The 20,513-nt window shown below is 39.5% G+C and overlaps 1 protein-coding gene across 3 annotated transcripts in view; it reads right to left on the bottom strand.

Moving 5' to 3' along the window:
- The window catches only part of SGTA (small glutamine rich tetratricopeptide repeat co-chaperone alpha), a 47,134-nt gene extending 27,501 nt beyond the window's left edge, over nt 1-19,633 (bottom strand). For 2 of the 3 annotated variants that reach the window (XM_044671915.1, XM_044671930.1), the window contains exon 1: nt 19,585-19,633. The gene's annotated coding sequence lies outside the window, so the exon portion shown is untranslated. Of the gene's footprint in view, nt 1-15,105; nt 15,207-19,584 lie in introns of those variants that run through there. The other variant, XM_044671923.1, reaches the window with a different exon arrangement.
- Between the last annotated feature and the right edge of the window lie 880 nt (nt 19,634-20,513).

Here is a 20,513-nt window from a genome sequence, read left to right as displayed (position 1 = left end):
ACGAAAGACACTATCTCTTCAAGTATGTTGGTTACTTCCTGCTAAGGGAGTTCCCGCTTTGAACTTGGTGCTGAAGGATCTCGGATGGGACCTCAGGCAGCTTCTACTCTGAATGGTCACATGGGTAAGTTAGGCTGACTTCCTTGGCCTACCTTGGCGTTTTTCCAAGACTCTACCTTAAGTAGGCTCTAGCCTATCTGATTGCTAGGCCTTGTGGCTTATAGTCTAATTTATTTAGCCTTTTAACCTTCTCTCTCAGTCCAGGCCTCTGCAGGCCTGGACTATCCTCTCCCTCTCTTTATTTCCTTACCTTTTACCTTTCTAATTGTAAATAAACTACCTTAAACCCAATTCTGAATCTGAATTGTTCATCCCTGGCGGCCACACTTTAAATATATATCTATAAAATATCTAAAATCTCCCTCTTACAAGATGTAGCTTCAAAATTAAAAACACCAAAATATCTTTCTTCAAAGTGTCAAGGAAAATTCTTGGCCACAGGTCTATCACTACTAACTATGGTTACTCTCACATCCCTTCTGTACTGATGACATAAACTGGTACATATAATATACATATAGAATAGATGATGGGAAACTTTTAGGGCAGGAGCTATTTTTACTTTTCCTTTTTAACTGCAGCACTTAGTACAAAGTAGGTACTTAAAAAATGCTCATCAGATTCTCTGACATCTTTTTCAAAGAACATAGGTAGTAGCTAGGTGGTATCCAGTGGATAGAGCATTGTACTAGGTGTCAGGAAGAGAGCATTGTGCTAGGTGTCAGGAAGACCAGAGTTCAAATCCTGTATCAGACACAGTAATTGTATAATCCCGGATAAGAACTATAAAAAATGGGGGGGGGGTAGCTATTTAGTATCTGATTTGCAGGGTTGTTGAAAAGATTAAATGAGAAAATATTTGAAAAGCACTTTGCCCAGACAGCCAAGTGGCTCAGTGGATACAACCAGGCCTGAAGATGGGAGGTCCCAGGTTCAAATTTGACCTCAGACACTTCTCATAGCTAGGTGACACTGAGCAAGTTACTCAACCCCCATTGCCTAGCCTTTATCACTATCTTTCTTCAATAGATAGTGGCTCCAGGGCCACTATCTATTTGTATTTTGTGCCACCATATTACCTACATCTTAGGGTGAGTATATCAAATACAGCATTATGTAAACTATAAAGTGCTATATAATAGTTATTACTCTTAGTACTTTGTTCCTCTGGATAAAAATATGCTTTCTGAAAGGCAACTTTAGTCTATACCAGTGATTCCCAAAGTGGGCACTACCACCCCCTGGTGGGTGCTGTAGCAATCTAGGAGAGGCGGTGATGGCCACAGGTGCATTTATCTTTCCTATTAATTGCTATTAAAATAAAAATAATTAATTTCCAGGGAGCTAAGTAATATTTTTTCTAGAAAGGGGGCGGTAGACCAAAAAAGTATGGGAACCACTGCTATACTGTGGAATCTACTGTGTTCAACAAGACACAATTCCTGCATTTCCCCAGGAAATGTACAAAAAAGTACAAACTACTTACTGATAACTATAAGGAGAATGTGTTATAATAATCTGATATTATTATGACTGAGATTAGGAAATGGCTAAAAAAAAGTGGTAGTACAGGAATATAATGGAATATTACTACTCTGTAAGAAATGTCAAATATGATAAACCAAGAGAAGCAAGGAAATATCTATGAATTGATGAAGAATAAAGTAAGCTGAGACAAGGAAACAATATACAGAGTGGCTGATACAATAATGCAAACAGAAAGACTACCAAAAAAATGTTGCAAAATTACAAAGGACAAGGATGGCTTGGAAGAAGAGATAAGATACTCCCACCACCTCATCCTTTGCAAAGGTAGGAGGGTCTTCAAGTGTGGTACATTACAAATATTTTCAGACTTTTTCAATGTATTGGTCAATTTTGCTGATTCCCCTCCCCCCTTTTTTGTTTTAAAAATGTATTATTTGTTATATGGAAAGAGAAGGAAGTTACTCATTGAAACGTTGGGGATATATATAAAAAAAAAGATTTCAATAAAAACTTATTTTTTAAACATTGAGGACTTGATTTTATTAAGCCATACTAATATCTTTTTTTTTTTTTTTTTTAAGAGAGGTGGAGGCAGAGTAGAAACTACAGAACTTGAAATTCACAACAGACCTGGGATCAAATCTTGGTTTTGGTTTTTGCTAGCTGTGTGACCATGGGCAAATCACTTAACTTTGATGAAGCTCAGTTTCCTAATCTGGAAAATGAGAATAATAACAGCCACAGCACCTATCTTATAGGGATGAGGTATAGAAAATACTTTTTCACCCTTCTTGCAGCACTATATAAATGCTAGCTATTATTTTGTAAAAATTTGTCTATACCAAACAGAAGGAACTTTGTACCGTACCCAGGAAAGTTTTTTTTTTTTTTTAACTCACACATCTTAGGGCAGAGGTAGTATTATGGGGAAAACCAGGGGAGTTAATGAAAATATTATTTTGTGGGCTCAGTGGGTGAGGGAGACAGGAATGACAGAAGGCAGGACCAAACAAGGTAAGGAGACTGGGTTTAACTGCTTTAGCTTGTCCCAACCACCATGGAGTCTTTCTCAGAGAGAGAGCAAGCCACTTCCTGTTTCCCCATTCCATGTGAATTCTCTAGCCCTTCCTGTTAGGTCTCCCAACTAATAACTAAATAATCTTCCTCACAACAGTAGGCAGCACAGTGGATAGAACACCAGGTTTGGAGGGGGAAGACCCGAGTTCAAATTTGGTCTCAGACATTTCCTAATCACTTAACCCCTTGATTGCCTAGCCCTTGCTGCTCTTCTTTCTTAGAATTGATACAAAGAAAGTAAAGGAATTTTTTTTCTAAAGCTGACATCAGCAGAATCTCATCTATATTGTGTCAAAGCTTCTATTCAAACTGCCATAGCAGGATCAGGCCATTTGGTACTTCATGCAGGGGAGGCGGAGGAATTATATCCTCTCTAACTAAATAGAAGAAAGATAAATAAGACCCACTGTAGTTTTGTGAGTAATGGTAACTGGGAAAAGTTTAATTCAACTCAAGAAAGATACTGTGCTAGGAATGGGGAATACAAAGACAGAAATGAAAAATTTCCTCAAGGAATTTATATCCTACTGGGCAAAGATATTAGTATACACAGTGATATAAGATAGGGAATGAAAGAGGCAAAGGAAAGATTAGGCAAAAATGTTCTGGAAATATCGGAGAGCAAAACAAACAAACAAAAAAACAACAGTTAAATTGGCAATACTCAGTGAAGAGCCCAGCCCCTACTGCCTCCAAATAAACTTCTTTTGGTAGTTTTTTAAGTACCCTCTACACAAAGCAAGGATCCTCATCTTTTCCAGTCTAAAAGCTTATTGAGACCTTACTGGAGCAAAAGAATTATTCTTTGTTGCTGTTCATTTGTGCCCAGTTCTTCCTGATCCCACAGACCATAGCAAACCAGGTCCTTCTATCCTCCATTATCTCCCATAGTCTGTCCAGGTTTATATTCATTCTTCAATAACACCATCTATCTCATCCTCTGCTGTCTCCTTCTCTTTCAATCTTTCTCAACATCAAGATCTTTTCCAATGAGTTCTGTTCTTCTCATTATGTAGCCAAAGTATATATAAGCTTCAATTTCAGTATTTGTCCCTCCAATGAGTAGTAAGAATTGAGCTCTTTAAGTATTTACTGATATCTTAATCTCCTTGCTGTCTACCAGACTCTCAAGTTTTCAAAAGCATGTATTCTGCTGTGCCCAGCTTTCCTTAAAGCCATAATTACTACTGGAAAATCACAGGTTTGACTATGTGGACCTTTGTTAATAAAGTGATGTCTCTGCTTTTTTTTTTTTTTTTAAAGTATGTTGTCCAGATTCGCCATAGCTTTCCTTCCAAGCAGCTCTTTATGGCTGAGGTTACTGTCTGCAGTGATCTTTAGGTCCAGCAATATAAAATCTGACACTACTTCCATTTCTTCTCTACTTGCCAGGAAATTGATGGGACCAATTGCCATGAGCTTGGTTGGTTGTTTTTAATATTAAACTTCAAACCTTCTTTTACAATCTTCTCTTTTCACTTTCATCAGAGGCTTCTCAATTTTTCAATTTCTGCCATCTGAGTAGACACCATTAGAGTAGTCACACTGTATGTCTGAGATTGCTGATATTTCTCCTGGCAACCATAATTCCACTTTTGCATTTGTCCAGCCCAGCATTTCATATGATGCACTTGGATGCAAGTTAAATAAATATTAGGTGACAATATATACAGTCTTGTCATACTCCTTTCCCAATCTTAAAACAATCAATTATCCCATGCTTGGTTCTAACTGCTGCTTCATGGCCCACCTATAGGAAGTACAATAATCTGCTACTCCCATCACTTTGAGGACTTGCTTCATTTTGTTGTGATCCACAGTCAAGTTTTAGTGTCATCGATGAAGAAGAAGTACAATACTTTTCTGGAATTCCCTGGCTTTCTGCATAATCCATTAAATGATGGCAATTTGGTCTCCAGTTCCTTTGCCTTTTTTAAAACCCTAATATCTTTTATATATCTTGTATATTAATTTTTTTATTTGTTACAGGGCTAGGCAATGGGGGTTAAGTGACTTGCCCAGGGTCACACAGCTAGGAAGGGTCTGAGGCCAGATTTGAACCTAGGACCTCCTGTCTCTAGGTATAGAGAGCCAGCTCTATATTTCTGGGGGTCCTGAGTGGTGTTTAGTGGCATCGAAAAGACCAGAAACAGAAAACTGAGAACGGCCAGACTAATTGTTTAGCTCATAGCTGCTCCAACTTCATGGAGTTTTGAGTTTATTATATACTGGTTTCAAACAAAGAACCCAGAGAAAGAATCACAGCTGTGAAGGGGTTACAAATCACATCAAACCCATTAAAGTCTAAAAAGTAGAGAGATAGGTACAGAGTTCAAGGGCCAAATTGCAACCACCAATTAGTAGGGGGTTAATTCTGGGAGCAGAAATATATTTCATAGAGATTTTTAATAGTTGAGTTCTGTCATCTTGAAATAGAGGACTGCACCTGGTCAGATAAAGTCTTGACTAGCCTTGTCTGTGTCCGGCCTTGACTATCTAAGTAATATATTTTTTAGAATTCAGGCCTTTTAATTATCAAGGAGAAAAATGGTTAACTCAGTAGCTGCTGGTCTGCTAAGGACTCAAAGTTTTCCAATAAGAATATTGAGAAAAGGTGGGGATCTAAAAATCAGTCAAAAGAGGAGTCTCAGATTTTTACCCTAGATGGCCCATTCTGTCTGCATCCTGACATGCAGTGCAGAAAAAATTATACACACAGTTTTACTTGCCGATGATTTTGTAGCAGGATCCAGATAAAATATCTATTACAGACTCTATTTCTCTAAATGACTCCCAATAGCCTCCTGGAGGGGTCAAATTGTTTTTGGATTAACCAACCTTGCTGGTACCAGAGCTTTTCAGAGCTCAGGTGACCTGGACCAAACACAAAGACTGCCTCAGCCTGGATTGGTCATGTAGGGAATCCAAATAACAGGCCCTATCCTGACCCTATTTCTCCAATCGGCCTTCCACATCTAGGACTGGCTCTCAATCCACTGAGCCATCTAGCTGCCCCTCCTCCTTTGCCTATTTTGAATATCAAACTGTACTCCTGGTAATTCTTGGTTCATATACTGCTGAAACCTAACTTGCAGAATTTTAACCATAACCTTGCTGGTGAGTGAATGAATGTAATTGTAATTTGAACATTCTTTGGCACTGCTCTTCTTTAGGATTGGGACATAAGCTGATCTTTTCCATCTTTTCCAATGTCTTGCCACTATTGAGTTTTCCAAATTTGCTGGCCTACTAAATGTAGCACTTTAACAACATCTAAGGATTTTAAATAGCTTAGCTGGAATTCCATTACCTCCACTAGCCCTTATTGTTAATTTCCTAAGGTCCACCACTTGATTTCTTTTTCAGGGATGTATGACTCTAGATCAGTAATGAATGACCAGTAATCAGGGTTACTGGAGATATAAGATTATTCTTGTATAGTTCTCTATATTTTTGCCATCTCTTTTTAAATCTCTTCTACTTCTGTTATGGAATCATTCTACTTCCCCCTAATCAATTCATTCTCCCATTCCCCAAAACAGTTCATTTCTCTTCAAGCATCCCACAGCCATCCATCCTCTCTATTGAGCATCTCAACTTATACTTTTACCAAAAAAACTGAAGTCATTCTTAAGAGCTCACTCTTTTCCAGCTTCATCTCACAATGGTCAGAAATATTCCCGTCTTATCTCTATATTCACTGAGGTCCCTTGCCAGGACCAACCCTTCTACATAAATATTTGATTTGAGATTTGATTTTCCAGCATATTGCCACCACCATCATCCCTACTCTCATCTTCAATCTCTCCATATGGCTCTTTCCCGGGTGCCTACCAACAAACCCTCATCCTTAAAAATGTTCATTTGAGCTTATCATTACTTCTTAAGCTAACATCTCATATCTCTCTTCCCCTTCTCACCTAAAACCTTTAAAAAAATCATATTCACTAAATACTTACTCTTCTTAACCATCTACAAATTGGCTTCTGATTTTATTCAACTGAAATTGCTCTTTCTCAAGTTACTAATGATCTTTATCTCTTTTTAAAACTCTTACCTTCCATCTTAGAATCAATACTGTATATTGGTTCCAAGGCAGAAGAGCAGTAAAGGTTAGGCAATGGGGATTAAGTGACTTGCCCCAGGGTCACACAGCTATGAAGTGTTTAAGGCCAGATCTGAACCCAGGACCACCTGGCTCTCTATCCACTGGAGTACCTAGCTGCCCCCTTTACAAAGTTACTAATTGATCTCTTAAATGACAAGTAGCCTATTCTCAATCCTCACCTTCTTTAACTTTCTGTAACATCTGACACTGTTCATCACCCTTTTTTCCTAGATACTGCTCTCTCCTACTTCTTTTCCTATCTGTCTGACCACTGCTCAGGCTCCTCTGCAAGATTTTCATCCTGGTCATTCCCATAACCAAAGGTGTCACCCAAAGATCTATCCCAGGCAACCTTTTCCTCTCACTCTAAACTATTTTCCTTGATGGTCTCTCTCATCAGTATCCATGGGTTCATTTATTATCTATGCAGATATTCCCCAAATCCATATATCTAACCCTAAACTTTCTCTTAAAGATTAAATCTCACATCAACTGCTTCTGGATATCTTAAACTGAATGTCCCAAAGATATCCTCAGATGAAATATGACTAAACTGAACTCTTAAGATCTTTTCCCCAAAATCATCTCTTCTTCCCAACTTTCCTATTACTGTAAAGAGTATACTCCTAATCACTCATGCTCACAACCTCGTTCATTCCCAATTCCTCTCTCACATTCACTCCATGTAGCCAATATATGTTCACAAGTTTTGTTTCTGGCTTGACATCTCCTGTAAGTCCCCTTCTTTCAACTCACATAGCCACTCCCTTGCACCACTTATCTCACACTTAAGATCCAAGCAATAACCTTCTGACTGATCTGCCTATCTCAAGTCCCTTCCTACTTCAATCCATCTTCCCACTAACCAAAGTAATTTTCTTAAAAAACAGCTCTTATGTTACCACCTCCCCAACTTGATAAATTCCAATGGCTCCCTATCATCTTGAAGATCAAAACTGAAAATCCTCCATCATTTAAAGCTCTTTATATCCTGTTTCTTGTCTATTTTCAATATTCTTACTTTACTTCCCCTTCCAAACACTCTATGATCCTGCTATGAAGGCCTTCTTGCTGTTCTTCACACATGATACTCCAACTTCTATCTGTCTTTTCACTAGGGCAGTCCCTCACATCTGGGATTTAATCCCCCAGCACACCTCCACCTCTAGCTTTCCTTTACTTCCTTCAAATCCTACCTACCTTGTATAAAGTGGGCCTTTTATCCTGTCCCATTAGCTCCTAAATAATTAATGCTTTCTGCTGAGATTACTTCCCATCTGCTCTATATATATCTTTATATGTACCTATTTACATGTTGTCTCCCTCATTAGAATGTAAGCTCCTTAATAACAGAGATTATTTTTAACCATTTTTGAATCTTAGCACTCAGAACAGTTCCTGACTAAATACTTTTTGATTAATATCAAACATTTTCTGCTCCAGACAAATTGGTTGCTCCCATACAGGCCCCTAAGCTCTCCCACCTACATACATTTGCTCTTATATTATGAATCTTTCTATACCTAGTTCAAATGACTTCTCTTTCCTGTTTCCTCCCATCAAAACCGAGAGGGTTCTTTCTTTTATTGGACTTTGCATAGAACATATAATTCTCATACATGCAACATGTTCTTTATTACATTATAGGCTCATGAGATCAGAGTTCTAGAGCTGGAAGGAATGTTAAAGGCTCCTCATCTTACAGATGAAGAAAAGATGACTCACACAGTGCTAGAAGCAGATTTTGGACCCAGGTCTTCAGGACTCCAGAATCAGCATTCCATACACACAATACTGATTTATGTTTGTGTATATGTCGTATCACCAATATCAATTCTATTCAGGGGAAGAACCATGTAATGTTTAATCTTGGTCTTTCCTGTAGCACCTGGCCCTCAGAATGCTGAACTAAATAAATGTTTAAACCACTCGTCTGCCTTGGAGCCAATACACAGTACTGACTCCAAGATGGAAAGGATTGAAAAAACTCCAGATAGATTTTGGTCAACTGTATGCCTTATTTACAGTATTAATTATTAAATATCAATACCCAATATAATGACTTATTAGGAATAGACAGTAATGTTCAATGAATGAATAATGAATTTTTAATATGTATTCAGAATACATAGAAAACAAACCCTAAGTATTATGAGGGCAAAAACTGTATCTTATTTATTTGCATATCAGCCCTATTCCTTCCAGATCTAACAAAGTATTTGTATACCACAGACAACCAGTGCTATATAAAAAGGGAATTAGGATGGTTTAATGGATGGCAAGAATACTGGACAAGGAACCAGAAGACCTGGGTAGGTAGGTATGGTATTGGGTCCACATGAACACCCTATGTGGTCCTCTCAGCATGCTTTGTGCAAGGCAGTTTGCACCGTGAAATAGTGTTGGATTCAGGAGTCAGGAAGACCTGGACCTGAATCCCAACTCTGATATTTACAGACTGTGTGACTTCTCTAACTCTCAGCTTCTTCATCTATAAAATGGGAATTAAAAAGGCCACCAAATCCACTTAATTGTCACAACTAATCCTGGCCCCTGAGAACAGAAGATGAAATATGACTCCCTCTCTCCAGAGTCAAATAGAAGACTGAGTGAAAAATGTAATCTATAGTTTCTGATGAGGTCAATGAGTCACTAGTCTTTGCTTAACTACTTTTCATTAGAAGAAAGGGTTCAGGGGCAGCTTAGGTGGTTCAGTGGATTGAGAGCCAGGCCTTCAATGGGATGGGAGGTCCTGGAGTCAAATCTGACCTCAGACACTTCCTAGCTGTGTGACCCTGGGCAAGTCACTTCCATTGCCTAGCCCTGTTACCACTCCTCTGCCTTAGAACCAATACATAGTATTGATTCTAAGATGGAAGGTAAGGGTTAAAAAAAATTTTTTTTTTAAAAGAAGGGTTCAATGACAAGGATAATATACTGGGAAATAGCTATGACATAAAAACAAAAAGTATGATTAAACTTCCTTTAATGGAGAGAGTAGTATCAGCAATATCTATTTTACAGGACTGTTGTGGTGGTTCAAACAAGATGTGGAAAATTCTTTTTGAAACTTTAAAAAATGATGCTTCAATTACTATTATTAAGAATTGATATTCTGTCTTGTTCTAATCTTCTAGCTATAATATTTTATCTAGTCTGAATCAGAAGTCTCCAATTATTTCCTGAGGGTGATCTGCCTTTGAGAGCTCTAGTGACTTAAGATAGGGGTGGGATGTTGGTTAGCAACATTTTGGCGGCTTAGTAATGGAAAAACCTCCTTAGGCCCTTCAAAAAGATCCTAGTTACTCTTATTTCTATATGAGAATCAATCAAACAAGTTTCCATTTCATTTTCCAGTTCTGTGTAAATAGAATTAGCTCATCCTCATTCATTGTTAGACTCTAGCCATTAGAAATAATGTCACCTCACCCAACTTAGTGGGGAAGGGAGATTAGTTACCCACTCATGACAATAAGTAACAAATCAAGAACAAGGGACTGCCCTTTGGGCAGTCCAAAACGGTGTTGAGGCTGCCATTTGTCCACTCGTAATTGAAGGAAATGACAAAAGATGCTATCTTTTAAATATGATGGTAACTTCCTGTGGAGGCAGTTGGTGCTTTGAACTTGGTGTTGAAGGATCTCTGCTGAGACCTCAAACGGCTTCCCTCTGAATTGTCACAGTGGGTAAGGCTGACTTCCTTTCTCCTCCCTTGGCGTTTCTGGAGGCTCTACCCCAGGGGTCGGGCAACCTTTTTGGCCATGAGAGCCATAAACGCCACATTTTTTTAAATGTAATTTCGTGAGAGCCATACAGTGCTCACAGTGCAGCTCCTGTAACAGCACCTGAAAAAAACTGACTTTATGGCTCCTGCATAATATGGCACTTTTGAAAATGAAATGGAAACTTGTTTGATTCTCATATAGAAATAAGAGTAACTAGGATCTTTTTGAAGGGCCTAAGGAGGTTTTTCCATTACTAAGCCGCCAAAATGTTGCTAACCAACATCCCACCTCTATCTTAAGTCACTAGAGCTCTTAAAGGCAGATCACCCTCAGGAAATAATTGGAGACTTCTGATTTGAGGGCCAGTTATGGCCTTCAAAAGTGCCATATGTTGCCGACCCCTGCTCTACCCTCAAGGAGGCCTCTCTTGCCTCTCTAATTGTAAAAGGCCTTGTGGCTAATAGCCTTGTTTGATTAATCTCTGTGCTCCTCTGCTGGGGCCTCTAAATCCTCATCTGGTCTGGACCTCTGTGGTCCAGGCCAGAGTTTCTCTCTATTTCCCTACCTTCAACCTTCCTAACTGTAAATAAACTTCCATAAAAGCCATCCTGACTTGGGTCTATTAATTTGGAATAGATTTCTGGCGACCATACCTTAAATATCTAGTTTCCCCTCTTACAGTTAAAAAAACAGTACATTTGAAGATGGCAAGAACTCTACACTGAAGACTGCCAGTGACAGCTAAAAATCAAGAAAGGAAAAAAATCTATTAAAAAGAAAATGAACTAAAAATCATAGAAACCAGGAAACATATAGTTTAGGGGCTTTTAAAAAAGTCTTATATACCTTAAAAGTGCCTGAGAACATAACAATATTTGAGTCTGTACAGCAACTGGTAATTATAAGACTGGAGGAACAAGAAAAGGTTCGATTATGTTCAACATACTTTGATTTAAGAAAGCAGGAAGAAAAAACTTTTTGCATCAAATCTCTCTAATAAAGATCAGATATCCAATACATAAAGAATTAACACAAATTTGTATTTTTCCCCAATGAAGAGGTCAATGAATATCAACAAATGGTTCTCTAGCATTTACCAAATGTTTGGCATATAATAGGCATCTAGTAAATGTTTACTGACCAATTAAAAAGATTAATTCTACACTATTAGCAACCACATGAAAGACTACTCCAAATCCCTAAAACTCACACCCAACAAACTGGCAAGAAATGAAAAAAGACTCAAACAGAAAATATTGGGAGGGTTGTGGAAAGAAGGGCACACTAAATACCCTATTTGTGGAACTGTGATTAGATTCAGGCAAATTACTCATCTATAAAAAAGAAGGCAACTTCTCTTCTTTGTATAACTGCACCTCAAGCTAAAAATGTCTTCTATCATTTCTAAGAATTTTAGACTAAGTTCTAAAAAACAATTTGGAATTATGTTAAGAAAATGACTAGGGGGCAGCTGGGTAGCTCAGTGGATTGAGAGCCAGGCCTAGAGTCGGGAGATGCTAGGTTCAAACCTGACCTCAGACACTTCCCAGCTGTGTGACCCTGGGCAAGTCACTTGACCCCCATTGCCTACCCTTACCACTCTTCTGCCTTGGAGCCAATACTGTATTGGCTCCAAGACAGAAGGTAAGGGTTTAAAAAAAAAAAAGAAAGAAAATGACTAAAATGACTATATTTTATTTGACAAAGAGGATCATACTAAGTGGACAACAAGAATAAAGGTCTCAAAAACCAAAATATTTAGAGCAACCTTTTTTATGTAGCAAAGAACTAGAAATAAGTCAATCAATGAGGGAAGAGTTAAATTGTGATACATGAATGTAATGTGGTAAAAAAACAATAAATGATGAATACAGAGAAGCCTGGGAAGATAACATGGACTGAGGCAAAGTAAAGTAAGCAGAACCAGAAAAGCTACACACAATGACTACAACCAAGACAGAAAGAAAACAAAACTGGAACTGAATGATATGAAATTATAGTAACTAAAACGGTCTCAAGGAAGAGATATGAAAATGCACCACCTACTCTTTTCCTTGTATTTAACAACTACAGGTGTGAAATACTGCATGTCAGCCTTGGCTGACACACTGGTTAGCTTTGTTTAATGTTTTCTTCTATTTAAAATTTTTTTTTTGGAACCCTTACCTTCCATCTTAGAATCAATACTGTGGACTGGTTCTAAGGCAGAAGAGGGGTAAGGGCTAGGCAATGGGGGCAAAGTAACTTGCCCAGGGTCACACAGCTAGGAAGTGTCTTGAGGGTAGATATGAACCCAGGACCTCCATCTTTGGGCCTGGCTCTCAATCCACTGAGCCACCTAGACATCCCCTAGTTTTTTTTATAAGGTATGGCCATCTGGGAGGAGGAGAGATATACTGGAAAATGTAGTTGATTTTTTTAAAAGTTAACAATAAAATACATACATACATATATATACATATATATATATATATACACATACACAACCATAGAAAAATGAGCAATAAATATTTTTACCAAAAATTATGAAAATAAAGCATTTTAGCTTTTTTTAAAAGGGTACTGCTAAAAACTTTTTGCCTAACCATGAGCTTTTGTGACCCATGGAAATGGAGCACAAGCCCAAGCAGATCTCACTAAGATGGAAATACTACCACCAGGGTTAGTATCAGACTATACATGTCATTCCAGGTCAGGGACTAGCTAAATCTGGAGAGGCACAATAGGAGAAGGGACTTTTTTGGTCAATAAAAGTCATGAAATCAACTAACACACCCATTTTACCTCACACATTCAACTATCTACAAGCTGCCTCCCCTTTAGACTGGGAGTTCCTTGAGGGCAGACTGGTTTTGCCTCTCTTTGTATCCCCAGTGCTTGGTACAGTGCCTGGCACATAACACGTGTTTGATACATGTTTGCTCACTTACAAATGAGTGGAAAGGTTACAATCTATGTTGGAAAAAAGAAAAACATATTGATAAAATCATAATCTTTTGAAGTAAGTAGAACTTATATTTCAACTACCTGGAAACTTCACTTATTAGGTATCTTTACATTTCCTTAACTCTTTGACCATGAAGGATAAATGAGACATAAGTGGATATATCTACCCAAATTTGTGCACAACTTACAATATGAGTTTGTAAAGCATCTAGGAATTAATTTGAACCTTGGCTCTATTTACTATTTGGGCACCTTTAGGCAAGTGACTTGACTCCTCTGAGTCTGTTTTTTGATCTATAAAATAAGGGGGCTAGATAAACAATCTCTGGGGCTTTTTTCAGCTTTAAATCCTGTGATCTTCAGAGGCAGGTTCTATAGAAATGTAAGAAGATACTGTTCTAACTGTAATGAACTGCCACTGAGTATAGAAGGCTAATGACATGATACAATGCCATGCTGAATCGGGTGTTTATGCAGAGGGAAGTCATGACCCATTTACATTTTTTTTTTTTAATTCTGCTTTCCTCAAGAGTTAGCTAAAAAAGAAAAAGATAAAAAGTGTGTTGCTATTGGGGTGGGTGGGGAGGGGAGTCTGGAATGAATGGGTAAAAAGAGGAAATGACCCTCCAAGTTTTGTTAAGGAAAGAGAAATCTAAAGTGAGCTTTGAGAGTTGTTTCTTGAAGAAACCAAGAAAACTAAGGGAATATTAAATATTCCAATTTTGGGGTCAGCAAGGAGTTTCCCAGTGGATTGAGAGCCAGGCCTAGAGATGGGACATCCTGGGTTTGGTCTCAAACAATTCCTACCTGTATGACCCTGATCAGGTAAGTCGCTTAAATTTAAATAACTTAAAAAAGTTATTGCCCAGGCCCTACCACTCTTCTGCTTTGGAACCAATATTCAGTACTGATTCTAAGATAGAAGGTAAGAGTTTAAAAAACAAACTAATAATGATGACCAATGCCTACAGTTTCAGCTTATTCAGGTGTGGAGTTTTCTGTTCCTTATCTCCATACAGCTGCCAAAATGGTCCTAATTTCACAAATCTGATTACAACACTATTCACACCAAAAACCTGCAGATTCCCAGTCTGTCTACAAGAGGAAACACACACCCTTATTCTGTTCAAAGGAGGTTCTACAAAGTCTGCAAACTACTTTTCTAACTATTTCAAATTAATATAATATAAATTTATATACTCTTTTCTAGCCAAATTAAACTGCAAGCCATCTTCCTTTTGTCATCTTGTCTCCAGCCACTGCATTTGCTCCTGAAATCCCCTATCTGAAATGGCCTCACTATATATTTTGCCCACCTGTCAAAGATCCTCCCCTTCCTTTAAGTTCCAACTTAAGAGGTGTGACCTCCTTGGGAAGAAGCCTTTCCTTAGCACTCCTGGCAGTTGTTTCTCCTATCAAATTCCTTAAGTTTTTCTACCTAGACCATGCTACGTATTGTTTCAATTGCTTTATTTTCTAACTTGGGTCATAATTAGTTTTATTAAATATAATTGTTAAATTTATAAGAAGTTCCTAGAGGATGGAAGCTGTATCATCTGAGAAATATCATCAGTGATTATTAAATGCTCCTTGAATCAAAAGAGTGGGTACAAATATTTGCTGCTTATAAACACAACTTGAGGAATAGCTCTAAGAGGTACAAGCCCTATGGTAGCCCTGTGATAAGAACATTGAACTTACTTAAAAATTGGATGACTGGATCCTCTATTAGCTCTGTCTCTGATACAAGCTATGTGACAGCAAGCTGAGTCTCAAGTCTCCCTACTTGGTGAAATGATGATAATACTTGCTCCTCCAAGCCGGCAAGGTGTTACAGGATATATTGAGACATAACTGTAATGGTGAGAGATTAGAAAAAGAGCCAAAAAAGAAAGAGTAATTTATTAAAATGTTTCTTCTACTTCTAATATGCTTATTTGAGGAGGTATTCCACAATATAAAAATGTAAAATAATAGCAAATTTTAGAAGAGCAAACTCTTGGTAAGTGAACAAACTCTATTCTCTGAAATGAAAGTAGGAGACGCTCATATGGGAAGGGATGCTCGGAGGGGAGGGGAAGGGTGATGGATGGGACCCAAGACTATGTAATTACATCTGTTATTCATCACATGATCCTCAGGGTACTCTCTTCCCTTAACAGACCAGATCTGCCATTCTGGTTGAGGACTTTACAAAATTATGAACCCTTCAAAACTAAAGGAAGATATTAAATATAATAAACATGGCTAGTAAATGGAGCCAGTCTGGGAAGCTACAACAAAAGGGTGAAGGGATAGTGGGGAGGGGGAGTTTATGTGACCTTTTAAAAAATATTTTTATAACCATATTTCAACATAATTGGTGGTTCTTTTGCAAAATGTTATTCTGAGAAGGGGTCCATGGTTTCACCAGCCAAAGCAGGCTATGAGATAAAACTATGTTAAGAAGAGTAAGTTAGAACAAGAAACAGAGAAAAACATTTCAAGTGCTAGCCTGGTATCCATGAAAAATTAAAAGACCAGAGGAAGTTCTCCAGCTCACTGGAAGAAGCTTGTATGAGAAACAAAACAAAACACACAGACAAGAATCATACACAACAAAAAGGCCTGGAATAGTTGCAAACTGGAAAGAGATGTGAGTGCTTATATTGGTTAAATCACAAATCTGTGAATGCCATTTATAAACAGGAATAAGAGATGACAAAGGAGTTATATAAAATTGTACTCTGAGAACTCTGGATTTTTAAATATTGAAGGTGTCAGTCATATGATGATAACAGATAAATAACTTCTCCCTTGCTCTCTCTAGAGCACTAAGCATATCTTCTCATCTCACTAACATTAACAGTTCAATCCAGAAGTAATTTTTTAAAAGAGGAATTAATGTTAGTTCCTAGAAAGGCAGTTTAGAGAGGCCATCCAGTTCAATTTCCTTTATTTTACAGATAAGAAAGCTTGAGAGAGGAACTGATTGGTCTAAGGATAATTCCATAAATGAGTGACAGGTCACATCTGAGCCATTGTTTCCTCCCTTATACTCCCAAGACCCATTTCTGTAGGCATGCCTCTCTTTGCTGAGTCCTTTAAAGTACAACTTCTCTTAGTCAAATTTTTGGCCGCTGCTAATTAAAAAAAAGGGGGGGACGGGTTTCAAGGAACGCTCCCAAGATATTAACTGTACATACATGCCCACTGTATGTTTGCCTACATGGCACTATTTCTATTTACTTTTTCACAGCTCCTCCTACCATATTCTAAACTCTGAATCTTCCTCAGTATTAAATCAATGCTCTGTAACTTTATGCCAGCAATTTTTAAATGACTTAATCAGTTGCCATAAAGTCAAACAAGGGAGCTTGGTGTAGACAATTCTGCCAGGAACACACACTAAAAACCAAAGAAATCTTTAGTGCTTGTGAATCTTTTCGTTTCTCTTAACATTTAAAAGCCTTTAACTCAAGAACATGAATTTTAAGGTTGAGCTAAAATTTTTCAGATAAATTGTCTTTGGAATCATGGAGAAGGAAGGGTTTTTAGAGAATTTCTATTTAGCCATCTCAATTTAGAAATAAAGAAACTGAAAAGGCTTGTTTAAAATCACACAGATAGAATAGAACCTGGAATATAATTCAAGACCCCTAATATCCAGGAGAAGACTTCACATTTTGGGAGTCAGCCCATGGATTATTATCCTCCATTTTCCAGATGAGGAAACTGAAGTTTACTTTCCCTTAACTGGAAGATACCAAGTTAGCACTCAAATTCCCATATGCTGGCCCCTACTCTTGGGTTCTATGCATTCATTACAAAGTTGTAGCAAAGACTACCACTACTAAGAGGCAGGAAGCAGGAGATAGCAAAGTTCTCCAGTGGGCTGGAGAACTACCAGTCACTTGCTATTAGGATGGGATCAAGAATTCAAGTCACATGTCCTGGCTCTACTCTGAGGCTCTAAGCATTACAAAATACTGTTGCACAGACTAAGAGACAGGAGGCAAGGGGATAGCAAGATAGGCTGGAGACCTACGAGGGTCACCTGCTTTCAGGATGAAGTCAAGAGCTGTATTCAGAAGACCTGGGTTCAAATCCTGATGTGCTCAGTGGCTTAATGCCCATGTGGCCTCAAATTTTATCATTTGAAAAATATGGGTTAGATTCAATCTGTAAAGGTTCTTAGATCTAAGATACTCCATCATCTCTTATAAAAGGCTTTGCAACTTTAAAGTTCTGTTATGACTTTATGAGAAGAAAACTTTTTATCCATCATTTATAAAATGGCCAAAGGTATGAATGGATCTGGGATACAACTGATGATTAAGGGTAAAACTCCTGGCTGAGTTTCAGGCCCTTCTTTCAATTACTGTCTAATAGGTTCAGGACACTGAGGAGGAATATATTACCCAGCCATATCTTGGTGATTCTCATCATCCCACATACCTCTGAATGAGTGGATCAGAGGGGAAGGCATGCGAACATTTATTTTAAATGTTATTATTGTTATTGTTATAATTTAACTTTTGTCCTTCCTGAGATTGTCAGTACCTTAAGAGTGGAAATCTTATTTTCTTTTTATTTCCACAGCATGATGTTGTGGAAAGAATACTGACTTTATAATCACTGGGTGTGTATAATCCTGGCTCTGAAACCTATTAGCAAATCTTCTCTGGACTTCCAAGTCCTCAACTGCAAAATGAGGGGAATGGACCTTTCTTTCTTAAACCCTTACCTTCTTAGAATTGATATTGTGTATTGATTTCAATGCAGAAGAGCAGTAAGGACTAGTGGGTTAGTGACTAGTTAGGGGGTTAAGTGACATGCCCAAAGTCACACAGCTAGAAAGTGTCTGAGATCAAATCTGAACTTAGGGCCTCTTATCTCTAGGCTTGGCTCTCAATCCACCGAGTTATCTAGCTGCCTTGGATTTGATGATTTCTAAGGTTCCTTTCAGGTCTAGATTCTAGGATTTGGCCACAGTATGAAGGAATTGGTGGTTCCTGTTTCTTGTGGGAAAACCAATGTCTCTTCTATGTCTGTCCCTTAGTCACAAAGTTCAATAGGAAAGCAAAGCCTGCTATCTAAAGACTTCCATCCCACCTGGTACTATTTCCCATCCCACCTGGAGCTTTCTAGTTTTCTTCCTTTCTTAACCTACATAACCAGTGCCCAGTCATTAGTCTTAACTGCCACAGCTTCCCTAAATAAACAGCAGGTTCTCTGTTTAGGCAGTGAAGTAGCTAGCTGTGTTAGAAAGAGAACTGAGCTTGGAGCTAAAACAGTTTTTTAAGCCTGGTTCTGCCCCACTTACCAGGTAGGTGACTTCTGCTAATGCACTACATCTCTGCCCAATGACTTCACGTGCCCAAGGGTAGACCCCTCATCCCTTGCCCTACCTCATAGGGGTACTGTGAGCACTCAATGAGATAACACCTGTACAGGGCTTTCAAAGCAGAGAACATGTGAGAGGATGAATAGTCTTAGTCCAACTGTTGAAGCCATGCTAAGAGGGGCTTAAAAAAAAAAACAACCAAAAAAAACCCCAACAAACATGAATCAGAACCTAAGATGTAAAGAGTCCTCAGGTCTAAGAGTAGCGGCTTAACCGCTTTCTCTTTAACAAGTCTCTTTCTCTCCCTGGGCCTGTTTCCTAATCTAACCCTACGAAGGGCAGTTCGGACCATAACACCTCATAGTAGAGGGATGAATACAATAGCAAAAATGCTGGATTAGGGAGTGCGGAGATCCCCTGCTAGAATGAAAGCTCGCCGGTTCCCTCCTCATAAGTGGAAAGACACCGGAACAATTCCCTCAGCCTCTCTGGGCCTCGGTCTCCTTCGGTGTAAAAGAGAGTTAACCTGGGAACCCTAAGGTCCTTCCGCTGTCTAGAAAGGAGGCTGTGAGCTCTGAGGAAAGGGGAGAGATGAGGCTACTCTCACTCCTCCGGCCCGCCCCGGACCCCGCCGCCCCGGGGGCACGGACCCTCTCCCTTCTCCACAGCCTCCCATCGAGCGGCAGGGGCCTTTCTTCCACAGGCCGCCCGCCCACCCGTCTCGGGGAGCGAGACAACCAGAGAGGCCGAGTGGGGAGCGCAGAGCTCCAGGACTCCCAGTTGAGGAGGAAGGGCGTCTAGGCCTCCATCCTCTCAGCCCCTCGGCGGTCGCCGGCGCCACAGCCACCACTCACCTTACCAGGCTGCCGAGCCCCCGACTGCCGCCTGCTGCGCCTGCGCTGACGCCTGCGCAGCTCTCCGGCTGTCCCGCCTCTTCCTCTCTACCATGGCGATGGCGCGGAGGCAGGGCCCGGCTCCGCCCCCTAGCTGTTCTCGCGGCCCTTGGCCGACTGACCTGCGACGCAGGCGCAGATGACCACGGCGAGGGGCCTAGCTAAGGCGGGGAGTGGTTTACTATCCGCTAGTCTTCCGGTCTTTGGGACAGACAGGAAGTGGGTAGGCTGCCACGGAGAGTAGGACCAGTGTTGACTTGTGGGATGGAGGAGGGCGCCATCCTCCCCCTGCTTACAACTTCGGTCCTCTTTCCTTCCCCCCCAAAGAATGATGTCATTCTTTCCATTATTCTGTGACATGCACTTGCCTCCCATGGGTCCTAGGCTTGGAGCGTTCTGTGGCTGCCACTTAATTCAGCTGTGACTTTGGGCCACTCTCTTACAAATCTAAATTAAATTCAACTCAAAGAACATTTTATTAAGCGCCTAAGTGAAGTGACTCAGGCACTAGGAGAAAGGGGGAAGGGCTGTGTACAAAGATAAGCAAAAGACAAAACTGCCCCTGCCCCCTAGGAGCCCTATTAGGGTCTTCAGCCTCTTGAATCTGTTTCCTCATTTGCAAAATGGATATCCTAAAAATTACTGACATTGGGGGCAGCTGGGTAGCCCAGTGGATTGAGAGCCAGGCCTAGGGACTGGAAGTCCTAGGTTCAAATCTGACCTCAGACACTTCCCAGCTGTGTGACCTTGGGCAAGTCACTTGACCCCCATTGCCCACCTTTACCACGCTTCCACCTAGGAGCCAATACACAGAAGTTAAGGGTTTAAAAAAAAATAACCGACATTTATATGATGTATAATAGATGTGCAATTTATATAATGCATAAATA

Source organism: Gracilinanus agilis, chromosome 1 (genome assembly GCF_016433145.1).
Source record: "Gracilinanus agilis isolate LMUSP501 chromosome 1, AgileGrace, whole genome shotgun sequence".
Lineage (NCBI taxonomy): Eukaryota > Metazoa > Chordata > Mammalia > Didelphimorphia > Didelphidae > Gracilinanus > Gracilinanus agilis.
This window is presented reverse-complemented; position numbering and strand designations above follow the sequence as displayed.